This window comes from Lissotriton helveticus, chromosome 12 (assembly GCF_964261635.1).
Source record: "Lissotriton helveticus chromosome 12, aLisHel1.1, whole genome shotgun sequence".
Classification (NCBI taxonomy): Eukaryota; Metazoa; Chordata; class Amphibia; order Caudata; family Salamandridae; genus Lissotriton; species Lissotriton helveticus.
In genome coordinates this window covers 919,363,010-919,379,409 of record NC_136073.1, presented here as the reverse complement: position 1 = coordinate 919,379,409, position 16,400 = coordinate 919,363,010, and positions in this window count along the sequence as shown.

The window sequence follows — 16,400 nt, the reverse complement described above, 5'->3', positions numbered from 1 at the left end:
TGCTCGGCTGGGGGCAGTTTCAGAAACATTTGTGCCACTATTTCGTCTGGAAAAGTGGTAGAATCAGTAATCCATCGGACTGCTGATCGGGCTAGTTCTTGTTCATGCATAGTACTTAACTCACTGTAACCGATTTGTGATTTCAGAATGTGATCGGTAGCTTGAAACACTTGTTCTAGAGAACCTTGTTCTGGTGCTAGATGATGGAAAGTAGACTTGTGTTCTAGGCGTAAATGGCGATCTGGAAATCTAGATTTTCCTACATACGCTATTCTGGCGGGATTCTCGTCGTCTAACTCTTCAGTATCAGAGTTACTTTCTTTCTCGCTTACTTGTGCTGCTTTACGCTGTTCGTGTAACTTTATTATTTCTTTACGGATTTTCTTGTACATACTTTCCATAGCACTGATGGTCTTGTGCTTACCCTCGGCTATATTATCACTCCACTTTGTCAGGGTTCTCATTTCGACTTGATCTTTGGACGGGTAATCTTGTTCCCTTATTAGACAATTAATCAGAAACTTTAGTATCATGAGCTGGATCTCGGCTTTCCTTTGAGACATGGCTTCGCCAATGCTTTCTGGATCATCCCCTGTACGGATGAAACGATATATTCTGTCTAGATCTTCTTTCATATTCGGTAGGGTGACTAGATACTCGGCCACCTTTCTTACGCGTAATGAATATAAAACCATATTATCCTCGCCTGGGACTGGATCATAGCCGCATTCGGTAAGGGCTTTCCTTATTTCTGCAACAGACTGATATCTGGGCGTGCGCTGTGACGCTTGAGCATGTAATTCGACTGACGTTAAACGCTTGTGTGGCGGCGGGGTTTGAGGAGGGCATTGAGGAGGGCATTCCTCTGTCTGTCTGACTGTTCGGCTTTAACTTGTTCACCTATCTCGATTAGTTCTTTTTCTTGGGCTCGTTCTAAGGATTCTCTACTTAATTCTGACTTTCTGATTTCTTTTTCCGTTCTTTTATGAGCTTCTTTGCGCCATAACTCGATGGCATCTTTCTGTGACTGTCTGGCTTTCTTTTTCCATAATGCCTCTTCTACTCGCATGATGCACTCGGCATCCCACGTACCTGATACGGGCCATCTATACTTTTCCTCTAACTCTTTGGTATACTCTACCCATAAATCTAGATATAATATGGCACTTATGCCATGCTTCTGATACATAAAATGACCTGGACTGTCCCTAGGCGGGACTGGAACTGCTGCTTCCAGCAGACCCTTTCTAGTTTTTAACTGACGTAACTTAGAAAACAAGGGCATGACTGAACTGTAACTGAGACACAATACGTAATTACACAATAAACACGATAATTACTTCACACTCATACCACAACATCAAAATACATGAAGAACATTTAGAATAACAGTTCGAACAGAATACTACCTGGAATACGGAACACAGAATACATGAATTTTCTCGAGAACAGAACTGACTAGAACAGAAACTAGATGCACTGCTGAAACAGTACGAAACTTACCGGTCTCATAAAGAGACACGTCAGGACCCGCATCCACCGAAGTGGACACTTCGTTTGTGGGTCTGTGTACCACCAACCCACGGACCAGAGTCAATTAAATTGACCCTGTCTAGATACTACCCCAGTAACGGTACTCACCGGGCAGCAAGAACGGAAGGCCTCGGACTGGACTGGACTGCTACGACGACGGACGACGAACTTCGGACTTCAGTTACGGGTGGACCTCCGGATACCTCGGACCTTGGACTCTCGGCTTGGGCTCTGGTCGGGACTCGCCGCGTTCCTCCACCGCCTCGTCTGGATGCTGGACCGCCTCCTCCGTCTCCTCCGTGGGCCTGAGGGATACTTGAAGCAGAAATATCTGCACGTGCACGGTATGGTTCCGTCACGGCTGCAGAGGGTCAGGGGGCCGGCGTGGCTTCACCGGCGCGTGGGGAAAGGGCAAGTCCCTATTCGGGCGCCATTATGTGGTAAATAAATAAATAATACCTCTCTTTTTGAATGCATAAATGAATAACAGATAGCTCAATAAATAAGAGTCAAGATTCGAGGTAGTAGGAGTTTTGCAGGTTTAATACAGCATAAGGACAGGAACAGGACAACCTGCACAGGAATAGGATGACAAGCCCTGGCAGCGCTGCCGGGGTCAGGATCTGGACAAGAAGGCTAGCGTGGTATTTAATAACAGTACATGAGCATATATACATAACGCAAACACATAGCATTACATTGCAATAGGCGTAGCAGTGGGTGGAGCAATAGGCGTGACGCGTAGCAGTCGCGAAAGATAAGGGTGAAAATGGGTGTAACAGGGCGTATACATAGACATGTGATGCAAACGTAACAGAATATGTCATGAATGGGGCGGAAACAATGGAGGGGGCTACCTAAGGAGCCGGGACCTCTAACCTGATGGTGCGCGCAAACTGGCAATGACGTGTTACTAGGAGAAGCTGGGGGCTATGAACTCTGTGCTAGGAGCAGAGACTGAAGTCTGGAGAGTCAGGGCGACATGTACCTAAGCAGTATCTAGTATCTGATGTTTAGAGAACATGTTGATAGAATCCAAAAGTTATCGGGGTAAAGGCTAACAGACTCTAAGACTGGTGCATGCATTATTCTACATGTAGTGCGTGTTGAGGAATATTAAATGACCATTAATACAGTATTTCTCTTACATGGAGACGTAAAAGCTAGACAATGACGGATACTATTGATGCGATTCAGTAGCTTAGGAATGCAGAGAAGGAGGACTGAACTGATAACTGGAATCATAACATACTCTTGGCAGACTCAGAGGCAGAGCTAGGCTGAGCCGGGCACTGCGAGGCAGGAAGTAAGTGAAGGGTCGAGGATACAGGTGGGGGCTGTATCGCTCCTCAGCGAGGGCTTCAGGAGACAGGAGCTGAATCTGGTGTCCGGGCCCTTTTGAGGCCTAGAAACGGGGACTTTACAATGCATTAACGTGCACACTGAGAAACGTGGCAACGTAGCTTTACATAGGCCTGATATTCGTAGTATTCACGAGAACTGGAAACTGGCATACTAGAGGTGGACACAACTATAATTGCGTCTTTAATCGAACATGGGGAATGACATATGCATATTAATCATGCACACATAACATATGATGGAGGACGCGTAGGGACACAGAACATGGCATAATTTACTTTAACTGGTGGTTACTAGATGTCCCTCACTAGTCAAATGCAAATGCTTGATGAAAGGGTTTCAATGGTTTTGCATTTGACTCGTGACGGACATCTAGGGACGACCACTGGAACTGCAGCTTGATGTAAGAATAATTTCAATGCTTTGCATTTGACTCGTGAGGGACATCTAGTAACAACTAGGTGAACTGCAGCTCTTTGTAGAATTATTTTGATATTGGATACTATAATATTCACTGCCACTGCTAATCTCGTCCCATAATGCTTTGCAGGGTTTTTGGTTGGGATTGTTTTTTTGCCAATAACTGTGCTTGGGGTGGTCCTAAAATAATAGGATCACCACTGAAGTTCAACAAAATGTGCTTTTTGTTTATGCTCTTTGTGTTCAAGGCATCTGCTTGGTGCTCCCCGAAGGTTATCCAAATATTGGGAAGAAGGCCCCTCCAAATGGTCTGGGGTGGAAACAAGAATGCTGGAATAGGCATTCTGGTAAAAAACAAAGAAATGTCAATCCTTGATACTAAAATTATAGAGCCAGGCATACAACCATACAATACAGAAATACTACCTTTAAGGTCTGTAATATTTATGCACCAACTGACAAGAATGAAAGAATGTCCCTGTTTGTAATGCTCACACTTTTTATTGCAGGTGCAACCCCAATGGTGTTAACAGGGGATTTCAACTGCATCATAAACCCCACAGACAGATGTGGCAAGAAAAATTGTTACGAAATTGTTAAGTCTGCAAAATGTCTCAAAAACATGTGTAAAGATTTGCAACTGTCAGATACAGGGGCAAAATCAGGGTCAAAACAAAGGTTCACCTGGGAAGTAGAAAGCGGCAAAGTCAAATCAAGAATTTATTTCATTTTCACCTCCAAAAATATAAAAGCAAGGAATTATGAAACAAACGAGAGTGGTATGTCAGACCACAAAATCTTGAAAGCAACCGTTGAAATCTCAAACATGTGTCAAATGGGGAGGGGTGTGTGGAAAATGAACATCTTGTTATTACAAGAGGAAAATATATGTAAACATTACAGTGATATGTACAACAACTTCAAAACCAGGAAGGAAAGTTTCCCATCCTTAGCAGAATGGTGGGAAGAGGTAAAAAACAAACAAAACTTTTTTTCAGAAAACAGAGAATGATCAAAAGCAAGGAAAAGTTTCAAAAATTTGATGAAATACAACAAAGAATGATCACGCTAGAAAACCTGGAAAGGGGTGGAATGGAAGTAGGGGAGGAAAGAGAAAAAACAAAAACAGAACTGAAAGAATGGCTGAAACAACGAGGGAAAGAACACATTTTTAACTCCAGGGTCAAGATCTTTGAGGAAGATGAAAAGTGCTGAAGGTTCTTTTTCAAAAAGGCACAGCAAGTGCAAAAGGTAATGAATGAACTGAAAGACACAAATGGACAAACACAAAAGGGCACAGAGAAAGTAGGGAAAACAACAACAGCCTTTTTTTCCCAATTGTACAAAAAAGAGCCATCAGATATAAGTGCATGTGAAGATTTTCTAGGGTCTTTGCAGAGCTCTTTATCCCAAGAGGAACAACATTTTCTAACCACCCCCATTTCAGGAGAAGAACTCTTCCAAATCATTCAGGAAGCCACAAAAGGATCAGCCCCTGGGCAAGACGGCCTTCCATGGGAGTTTTACAAAGCTTTCTGGGGGCTTATTGCAAAGGATTTTTGGAGTCTGTTGAAAGAATGCTTGGAAAAAAATGTTTTACCTCCCTCCTTTCCACAGGGCATCATCAAACTGCTACAGAAAAAGCGGGACAAGCTGGACATCAACAATTGGAGGCCAATCACCCACTTGAATGTGGACAGTAAGATCCTGAGTAAAGTCGTGGCAGGAAGATGCAGAAAGGTGCTGGCCTCCATCGTGCACCCAGACCAAACATGTGCGGTCCCAGGAAGGAAAATCTGGGACAGCTTGACCATCATTAGAGACACCTTGTGGTTAGCGAAAGACAGGGGGAATCCACTAGCTATCTTGGCCCTTGATTTCCAGAAAGCCTTTGACTCCCTAAGTCATGAATACCTGTCAAGAAGCGTACTTTGATTCCTTTGAATCCGTGGGAGCGAATGGCTTGAAGAAACTCTCTAGATGAGAATCTCCCAACTCCCGCACACCCCTAGACTCAGAGAACTCTAAGCCCAGGAATGTAAGGGAAAGGGGAAGTGGATAAAAAGAGAGAGACTGCCCACACAGGTTTCTTCTACTACTCGTCTACTGGTAGCTCGTAACCTGCAACAGTAAACACAACATTACTACAGTTCCCAAAATACTACTTCTGGTTTCTCAACTCTCAACACCTCGTTTTAATGTACCTTTTTAAGTGTGGACTTTAGCCCCTCTCTGTAAGAGTTTTATTGTTTTCTTTAGTTATCAATTTGAGATTTATAAGATGGATGCTGAATCAGGAATGTACTCAGATAAGAAGATGCTCCAACCAGCTGACGATATTAAAGGTGGTATAATATTGTATTATTAATATGCATATCAAGGAATACCCTACTATACTTGAAGTCTTCTATGCTCAGGAAAGCTGACGCATCTTCTGCTGAACTAACGATGAGTTTGCGTCTGACTGTTCTGGATTATAACTATATACAATTATACAGTCTTTACTTTTGCCACTTTCAACATCCTAAATTCTGTGGGCAAGTCCGGAAATAAGCATCCCTGGAAAAGGTTCCAGAGTCTCAGGTATTCACAGAAACTGGATACAGGAAATAGCGGTTTCTTGAAATGACAGTCTTACCGCTAGCCAGAAGTTTTCAGCACCACAGAAACAGAGACTCACCCTACCCGTAACTCGATAGGGAAGGTGACTTCGAGGCTGCACCGGAACTCTGAACCAAATTAGAACCGAAGAGAGGCTCTCGCTGACGGGACTACTGGAAGTCGGAAAAAGAACCAGAAGACGGGTTAGGTCTCGGGGAATATTCCGTCAGGAAAACTAACTCAGGACGGGAACAACTAATTGGGCTGAAGCGGTTACTGAGAGACGCACCCACAGACGCGTCCAACCGCCAGGGAAATAACAGTTGAAGTGCGCCGCGCGAAATACGCGAGCGCACGAAATGGCCGACAGAAACCAAAGGCTAGAACGCCAAGGTTTCCAATCAGTGGAACAACCAGGAAGTGTCACAGAAACCCTTACTTGCATCTAAACTGCGCTACTCTCTGTCTCCAATTACAAACAGAGAGCGAATGCGCAAAACCAGCACTGAACTTAAATGTAAGTTTTGGGACTGAGCTAACTGCTACCGATGGGGACCTGACAGTACCCCCCAACCAAAACCCCCTCTCTAGTCTTCTGAGGATGTGTCTTATGGAATTCAGCGACCAATCGGGGGGCATGAACATTCTTGCTAGGCTCCCAGGAACAATCTTCAGGACCGAAACCTTTCCAATCTACAAGGTAGAACAAACTATTTTTTCTCAATTTTGAGTCCAAAATCCTCTTCACCTCAAACTCTTCTGCAGACTGGACTTGAGCTGGAGCTGGGGGATGGGATTTTCAAAGATTTGGTGGATTGCGTTTTATTAAGGACACATGGAAGGTGGGATGATTTTTCATGGACTTTGGAAGAGCCAATTTAACACTGACTGGGTTTACCATGCTCATTATAGGATAAGGACCCACAAATCTAGGCTGAAACTTCCTGTTGCCCACCAACCTCATATGGTGAGTGGAAACCCAAACCAAATCCCCTACCTCAAATTCTGGACTCTCCCTACGTCTTTTGTCTGCCTGCATCTTATAACCTAGTTTTGCTTTAGAGAGATTAACTGACGCTGACTGAAAGGTCTTATGCAAATTTTGAATTACCTCTTCTGCCCGCTGGAACCTCAACCTCCACTTCCCCTACTAACATGTTGGGGTGTCTACCTGAATAGAGGAAGAACGGGGAGTAGCCAGTAGCAGAATGGACAGAATTATTGTAAGCAAACTCCGCAGTACTCAACAGAGAGGGCCACTCTCCTTCTTGATCCTTCAAATACATGCGGAGGTACTGCTCCAAGTCCTGATTCACTCTCTCCGTCTGCCCATCCGTCTCCGGATGGAAACTGGTGGACAGACGAGAATCAACTCCTAATCCCTTCAAGAAAGATATCCAGAATCGAGAAACAAACTGCGATCCTCGATCGGAGATCACTATCTTTGGAATTCCATGCAATCGAACTATATGCTGAACAAACAAGGTGGCCAATTGAGGAGCTGTAGGTAGACCTTTCAGGGGAATGAAGTCACTCATCTTGGTGAACTGATCTACCACCACCCAGATTACCAAATAACCCTGACTAGATGGAAGATCTACAATAAAATCCATTGAGATGGTATGCCATCGGGAAGGAGCTACAGGCAAAGGCATAAGTAAACCTTGGGGTGGCTGTCTAGAACTCTTCCCCTTTACACACTGTTCACAAGTGGCGATGTACTGCCTAACCTGCGCGTCCATGCCAGGCCAAAAATATGTCCTCTTCACCAGATCAAGAGTCTTGACTGCTCCCTTATGACCTGCCAAGGATGATCATGAAACTGTTGAATGATTTCAGACTGTAACTCTTCACCTGGGACGAACAACTTCCCTTGATAATAAGGTTTCCCATCCTTAATTTCTCTTTCAGGACCTTCAGATATCCAGTTTGTGAACTCACTTCCTTGGAAAGCTTCTCTGACACGCTTTTCCAATTCATCCTCAACAACAACAGCAACAATCTTGTCTTGTGGAATGATATAACCCTCCACCTTCTTGTCAGTTACATCACCCAGACTTAAACGAGAAAGGGCATCCGCTTTTCCATGGGCGATCCGGGTTTGTATGTTAAAACAAAATCATAGTCCGCAAAGAAAAGGGACCATCTCAACTGACGGGGAGAGAGAGTTCTGACAGATTTTAAGAATTGCAAATTGCGATGATCAGTGAACACCGTAATCACATGCTTAGCTCCAAGCAGATAATGCCTCCAAATCTTGAATGCCTCTTTTACTGCCAAAAGTTCTTTATCTGCAATGGAGTAATTTATTTCAGCAGTCGATAACTTCTGAGAATGATAGGCCACTGGATGTAATTGCCCAGTTAGTTTCTGTCGCTGAGAAAGAATGCCTCCAATTGCGAAATTTGAAGCATCTGCTTCCACGAAAAAAGGTTCCTTCAAATCTGGATGTTGCAAAACTGGAGCAGATACAAAAGCTTCTTTTAACAGTTGAAAGGCTTCTTCAGATTCTTTTTCCCATACAAAACGCTCATTCTTTTTTAGTAGGCAAGTAATTGGGCTGACCTTCTCGGAGAAATTTTGAATGAACCGCAGATAAAAATTGGCGAATCCCAGAAAACTCTGTATCTCCTTGATGGAACTTGGGGCAGGCCAAGATCTTATTGCTTCCAACTTAGAATCATCCATGTTGACACCTTCAGGAGAAAGCATAAAGCCCAAGAATTCCACTTTGGTTGAATGGAAGACGCATTTTTCCAATTTTACATACAATTGATACTTCAGCAAACGCTCTAAGATGACCCGAACATGTTGGACATGTTCTTCCACATTGTTTGAGAAAATGAGGATGTCATCTGTATAGACGACGGCATTGCGATCCAAAACTTCCCGTAAGACATCATTTACAAAATGCTGGAATGCGGCTGGAGCCTTGCATAAGCCAAAAGGCATCACTTGATACTCAAACAGACGCAACCGTGTGCGAAAAGCCGTCTTCCACTCCTCACCCTCAGCCATTCGCACCAAGTGATACGCTCCTCTCAAATCCAATTTAGTGTAGATACTCGCACTCTTCACTTGATCCAGGAGCTCAGCAATGAGAGGTAACGGGTAGCGGTTCTTCTTGGTGACCAGGTTTAAGGCACGATAGTCGATGCAAGTTCTCAGAGTTCCGTCCTTCTTCGGTATAAAGAAGAGGGGGGAAGACACTGGTGACTGAGAGGGTCGAATGAAACCATTCTCAAGGTTCTGCTCAGTATATTCTTTTAGGTGTTGATTCTCTGGTTCAGATAGAGCATAAATGCGACTACATGGTAAAGTAGCCCCTGGCTCCAGCTCTAAACGACAATCATACTCCCGATGAGGAGGTAATTTTCGCGCTTCTTTTTCATTAAAAACCTCCTTTAAATCGAGATAGACTTCAGGAATCTCGGGGACTTCCACCGTACAGATCATAGGCTTTTGGTTTGCCAAATTTAAGGACTTGGTCGTTTGATGGAGATCCGATGGAACATGAAAACAGTGCTCAGTACAAAATTTTGAAGTAATCTCCACAGTACGTTTGGCCCAATCGATCCTAGGGTTATGCTTAAGCATGGGCGGCAAATCTGTTACGTCCACGGATTTTTCGGATTTTTGGTGAATACGCAATCCGTGTATTTTACGTATTTTCCCAAAAATCCGACAAAATCCGCGGATGTAACGGATTCCCCCCACCCACTCATGTAATGGCGCCAGCAAGCTGCCAGCGCCGTTGTAAAATAGTTACAAAGTTAGCTTGCACAGAGCAGGTGCAGCTAACTTTGTAACTATTTTTCAACGGCGCTGGCAGCTTGCTGGCGCCGTTGGAAACAGTACACACATGGTCCCTGGAACTTGTTGAAGCTCAAATGCAGTGACTCATTCATCAGCCCAGAAACAATCGAGAGCGCCGTCGAGGCTGGGCAATGTGCCTTCTTTAACCAATCTACCGTCGAAAGTCAGCTGTGATGCTGGATAGAGAGGCCTTTGCATCCTTGACTTTCACGAGCACAATCCCTGTGCTGTCCCTGTGAGCAGGAGTCTCTGTATCTTCATCTGCTGCTCTGATCGGCCTCTGACCTTTTATACACACAAGAGGCATGTGCAGCACAATCCCTGTGCTGTCCCTGTGACCAGGAGTCTCTGCATCTTCATCTGCTGCTCTGATCGGCCTCTGACCTTTTATACACACAAGAGGCATGTGCAGCACAATCCCTGTGCTGTCCCTGTGACCAGGAGTCTCTGCATCTTCATCTGCTGCTCTGATCGGCCTCTGACCTTTTATACACACAAGAGGCATGCCCACTCGCATGGAAGTCCGTCCGTTTGGCCATGAGTAGCCACATTGTGTTCGCACGGGTTTCTGCACGTTCGCGAGCGTTTTGTACAATACAACCCTCGCGAACTTGCAGAAACCCGTGCGAACACGCAAAAAAAAAATACGCTGGGATCCGCGGATTTTGCGTATTGTCGCAATCCGCAAATACGCAAATACGCAGATCCGCGGATTGCCAATACGCAAAATCCGCCCACCCTTAGTTATGCTCAGTGACCCAAGGCAGACCCAAAATCATTTGGAACTGCGGTGCATCAATTAGATTAAAACTGATATAACTCTGATGCTCTCCGGGTCCAACGACTGTAATGACCTCAGTATCAAAAACTATTGGGCCAAATGATAACTCGGTGCCATCCACTGCTCGCACTGGTTCAGGTTTCAATTTCTTTTCAAACTGGATTCCCACCAATTTTGCTAACTGTAAGTCACAGAAGTTTCCTGTAGCGCCAGAATCCAACATCACAGACACCTTTCCTCTCGGAATTTTCCAAACCATATAGTACAGGACAAGATCAAATGTGGAGCCACCGACTGCCATTCATTTGCCAATAGTTGAGGCTTGGGAGTTGTCTCCTGAGCTGCTCCCACCAGTGCAACTCCGTCTACTGGTGGAGCTTGTCTTTTACCCACGAAGGGTCTTTGGTTTCTTTGGGCATTCTTTGACAAAATGGCCAGACTGACCACAATACATACATAATTTGCCCAAGCATCGCTTTTCTCTCTCCTCCTGAGAGAGAGGGCCTCGAACGGCGCCAATTTGCATGGGTTCCTCACTAGTATTGGCTTCACTATTCTTAAGTGGTTCTGAACGTACTCGATCAAATCATGGCGGGAAGGGCTTAACATCCTTTCTTTTCTCACTGCGACGTTCCGCTTGCCTTTGATCAATTTGAAGGACTAAATCGATGAGTTCAGAAACATCCGTTGGTCTCTGTGGAATTTGAGACAGACCATCCTTCAACTCCTCCCTTAATCCTCTGTAAAAAATCGCCGCTCTCTTCGCTGCTGGCCAGTTAGTTTCAACGATTAACTTATTATACTGCGCCAGATATGCCACAAGCTCTCTGTTACCCTGTTTCAGGTCCAATAACTCGTTATCTGTAGCCTGAGAGATTGAGCGTCGATCAAAGATACATAGAAACTCTGCCCTGAAATCTTCAAATTTATACAAAAACGGATCATTAGAGGAGACCATAGGCATGAACCATGCAGCTGCGTCACCACTAAGATAGGACAGTACAAACGCCACCTTTGACTGATCCTCCTTAAACAAAATGGGTTTACAGAGAAAATGCAGTGAACACTGTGTCAAAAAGATTTGAGCTTTATGAGGATCCCCTTGGAATCTTTTGGGAGGGGCCAAAGGAATTGTTGGAGACATAGCATGGACTACTTGCGTGGTTAACACAGATGATGACGTGGGAGAAGGAGTAAAGGTCGGAGACTTAAGCCCCCCAAAATTAGGGCTGGGACTCACTGAAAGCTCTTCTACCCTCTGCCTCAAATAACCCGCCTCCTGATTGGACTTCCTAACCTCTTCTCTGGTTTCACTAAGCTGCTTTTGCAAATCCTCCAAAATGGTTGCCAAAGCCTTAATATCAAAACCTTATGCCATCTTGCTCAGACGGAAAGAAATGTTCAGGCACTTCAATCTGTCAAGAAGCGTACCTTGATTCCTTTGAATCCGTGGGAGCGAATGGCTTGAAGGAACTCTCTAGATGAGAATCTCCCAACTCCCCCACACCCCTAGACTCAGAGAACTCTAAGCCCAGGAATGTAAGGGAAAGGGGAAGTGGATAAAAAGAGAGAGACTGCCCACACAGGTTTCTTCTACTACTCGTCTAATGGTAGCTCGTAACCTGCAACAGTAAACACAACATTACTACAGTTCCCAAAATACTACTTCTGGTTTCTTAACTCTCAACACCTCGTTTTAATGTACCTTTTTAAGTGTGGACTTTAGCCCCTCTCTGTAAGAGTTTTATTGTTTTCTTTAGTTATCAATTTGAGATTTATAAGATGGATGCTGAATCAGGAATGTACTCAGATAAGAAGATGCTCCAACCAGCTGACGATATTAAAGGTGGTATAATATTGTATTATTAATATGCATATCAAGGAATACCCTACTATACTTGAAGTCTTCTATGCTCAGGAAAGCTGACGCATCTTCTGCTGAACTAACGATGAGTTTGCGTCTGACTGTTCTGGATTATAACTATATACAATTATACAGTCTTTACTTTTGCCACTTTCAACATCCTAAATTCTGTGGGCAAGTCCGGAAATAAGCATCCCTGGAAAAGGTTCCAGAGTCTCAGGTATTCACAGAAACTGGATACAGGAAATAGCGCTTTCTTGAAATGAAAGTCTTACCGCTAGCCAGAAGTTTTCAGCACCACAGAAACAGAGACTCACCCTACCCGTAACTCGATAGGGAAGGTGACTTCGAGGCTGCAACGAAACTCTGAACCAAATTAGAACTGAAGAGAGGCTCTCGCTGACGGGACTACTGGAAGTCGGAAAAAGAGCCAGAAGACGGGTTAGGTCTCAGGGAATATTCCGGCAGGAAAACAAACTCAGAACGGGAACAACTAATTGGGCTGAAGCGGTTACTGAGAGACGCACTCACAGACGCGTCCAACCGCCAGGGAAATAACAGTTGAAGTGCGCCGCGCGAAATACGCGAGCGCACGAAATGGCCGACAGAAACCAAAGGCTAGAACGCCAGGGTTTCCAAGCAGTGGAACAACCAGGAAGTGTCACAGAAACCCTTACTTGCATCTAAACTACGCTACTCTCTGTCTCCAATTACAAGCAGAGAGCGAATGCGCAAAACCAGCACTGAACTTAAATGTAAGTTTTGGGACTGAGCTAACTGCTACTGATGGGGACCTGACAATACCTTTTCAAAGTGCTCAGGAAAATGGGATTCCCAGAAGGTTTCATCAAAACTATTGGCTTAATATACACTGGATGTGAAAGCCAGGTCCTTATAAATGGTACACTATCTGAGGGGTTCCACATTGACTCAGGGGTCAGACAGGGATGCCCCTTATCACCGGCACTCTTTGTACGTGCAATTGAACCTCTCCTATGTGCCATCAGGAAGGACAAGTGCATCACTGGCCCTCTGGTACCGGGCAGCCAAGGCAAACAGGTCAAATGTGTAGCATACATGGACGATGTCACCATTGCTTGCACTGACGCTAGATCCATAAAAAGAACTTTCCTTATAACCCAACTCTTTTTCCTAGCAGCTGGGCTACAGGTGAATGTGGAGAAAACACACTGCATGACGGTGGGACAATGGGACAAACTGTCTCAGCTCCCAGTGAACCCTTCCAAAGACCCAGTAAAAATACTGGGGATTCTTTTTTCACAGGACATGAAGGGAGAAATAAACTGGGAGAAGATCCAGACAAAGCTCAAGCAGAAAATGGCGCTCGGGACGACAAGAAAACTTTCCCTGGAAGGGAAAGTCTTGGTGCTGAAAGCAATATGTCTACCAATCCTGATCTTTATTGCCATGATTTTCTCTCCATCATAAAGGTGGACAAAAGTGACACAAAGACTTTTTGCAAACTTCTTTTGGGGGTCAAAAATTGAAAAACTAAAAAGAGACACAGTTTTCAAACTACCCACAAAAGGAGGGAAAGACCTGCCAAACCTCCATGACTTCCTGATGTCACATTTTGTTAAAAACGTACTGGGCAATGCAAAGAAAGACTCACATGTGGCTGCCTACAAACTGTTTGCTACAACTTCATCTCATCGAGAGTGGGCATATGTAAACTGGAAAATGCAAAGCCTTTTTTACTAGAACCACCCCCTGTGTACAAAGGCATCAAACCTTTCTTCAAGAAGCTGGAAGAAAGGCAAATTCAAGCGAAGGACATCACACCCCAGATGGCCTTAAGCAAAGAACTGAAAGAAACGGACCAAGTGACAATGGTAAACAACTTATCAGAGAAGCAATCAGGGAAGGTTTGGGAGATGGTGAACCACAAAGACTTGACAAACTCCCAGAAAGACTTGGCATGGATGATGGTATCCAAATGCCTACCAGTGAAGCAATTCCAACATGCAAGGAAACTGGCAAAAACAGCAAGATGCCCAACACCATGCTGTGCAGCAGATGAATCCCTGATTTACTTCATTTGGAACTGCGGCGGAGCACAAAGCATGTGGAAGGCAATGGGACAGCTCATTAAAGGATTAACAGGACAGGCATCCCTGTCCTATGAACTGGTTCTCTATGGTTTGGGCATGAACTGCAATGCAAATAAAGAAAGGACGCTATGGAGAATAATAAACTGCGTGAAAGAGGCGATGTGGGAAAACAGGAACCTTTCCTTATACAAACACCAAGCAATCACGGAAAAAGAATTCCAAAAACTTGTTTTCACTAAAATGTTCTTTAACATGTGCATGGACACCCATAGATTTGGACAAGAGTGGGCAAAGGAAACCTGGAAAATCAGGAGTTGGTCTGGATGGGTAAAATGAGAAATCTTGATGGAAAACCACCAAAGATAGACTACGTGCGCTTCTTTGAGAATGGTTAAATGTACAGCACCCAAATATAAGGGACTGCTTAAAATGTAAACATGACAAATAATTGTAAATAACGTATATTTTTACAATCAACAACAAAAAAACATGTTAAATTGCTTTTTGAAAGCATCAGAGTATATTGTTGACTCTACGTGATTAAACACAGTTTTGGTACTGTACTTTTAGTACAAACTTTGCATGCTCTATAAAATAATTGCAAAAAGTTATATCTATACATGACCAGATATGATAAAATAAGTATTCCATCTTTATATGCTAAAGTGCATATAGTACTTTCACAATGGTGACACTGAAAAATTAGCAAGCAGTGGGAGATGTGAGGATTTTGGGATCCTCCCTAATCTAGGGAGAGTACCAAACAGATGCCTTGAAAACAAAAAAGCATATCTTATTGAACAATTTAGTTGTGGTCCCATCCTCTTAGGACAAACCCAAACACAGTTATTGGCAAAAAAACATTCCCAACTAAAGGCCCTGCAAAGCATTGTGGGATGAGATTAGCAGTGGGCAGTGAATATTATATAGTATACAATATCAAAAGAATTCTACAAAGAGCTGCAGTTCAACTGGTGGTTACTAGATGTCCCTCACTAGTCAAATGCAAATGCTTGCTTGATGAAAGGGTTTCAATGGTTTTGCATTTGACTAGTGAGGGACATCTAGGGACGACCACTGGAACTGCAGCTTGATGTAAGAATAATTTCAATGCTTTGCATTTGACTCATGGGGGACATCTAGTAACAACTAGGTGAACTGCAGCTCTTTGTAGAATTATTTTGATATTGGATACTATAATATTCACTGCCACTGCTAATCTCGTCCCATAATGCTTTGCTGGGCCTTTGGTTGGGATTGTTTTTTTGCCAATAACTGTGCTTGGGGTGGTCCTAAAATGATGGGATCACCACTGAAGTTTAACAAAATGTGCTTTTTGTTTATGCTCTTTGTGTTCAAGGCATCTGCTTGGTGCTCCCCCTAGGTTATCCAAATATTGGGAAGAAGGCCCCTCCAAATAATCTGGGGGTGGAAACAAGAATGCTGGAATAGGCATTCTCATACAAAACAAAGGAATGTCAATCCTTGATACTAAAATTATACAGCCAGGCAGGGCTATGATGGTCACCATACAATACAGAAACACCACCTTTAAGGTCTGTAATATTTATGCACCAACTGACAAGAATGAAAGAATGTCCCTGTTTGAAATGCTCCCACTTTTTATTGCAGGTGCAACCCCAATGGTGTTAACAGGGGATTTCAACTGCATCATAAACCTCACAGACAGATGTGGCAAGAAAAATTGTTACGAAATTGATAAGTCTGCAAAATGTCTCAAACACATGTGTAAAGATTTGCAACTGTCAGATACAGGGGCAAAATCAGGGTCAGAACAAAGGTTCACCTGGGAAGCAGAAAGTGGCAAAGTGAAATCAAAAATTGATTTCATTTTCACCTCCAAAAATATAAAAGCAAGGAATTATGAAACAAACGAGAGTGGTATGTCAGACCACAAAATCTTGAAAGCAACCGTTGAAATCTCAAACAT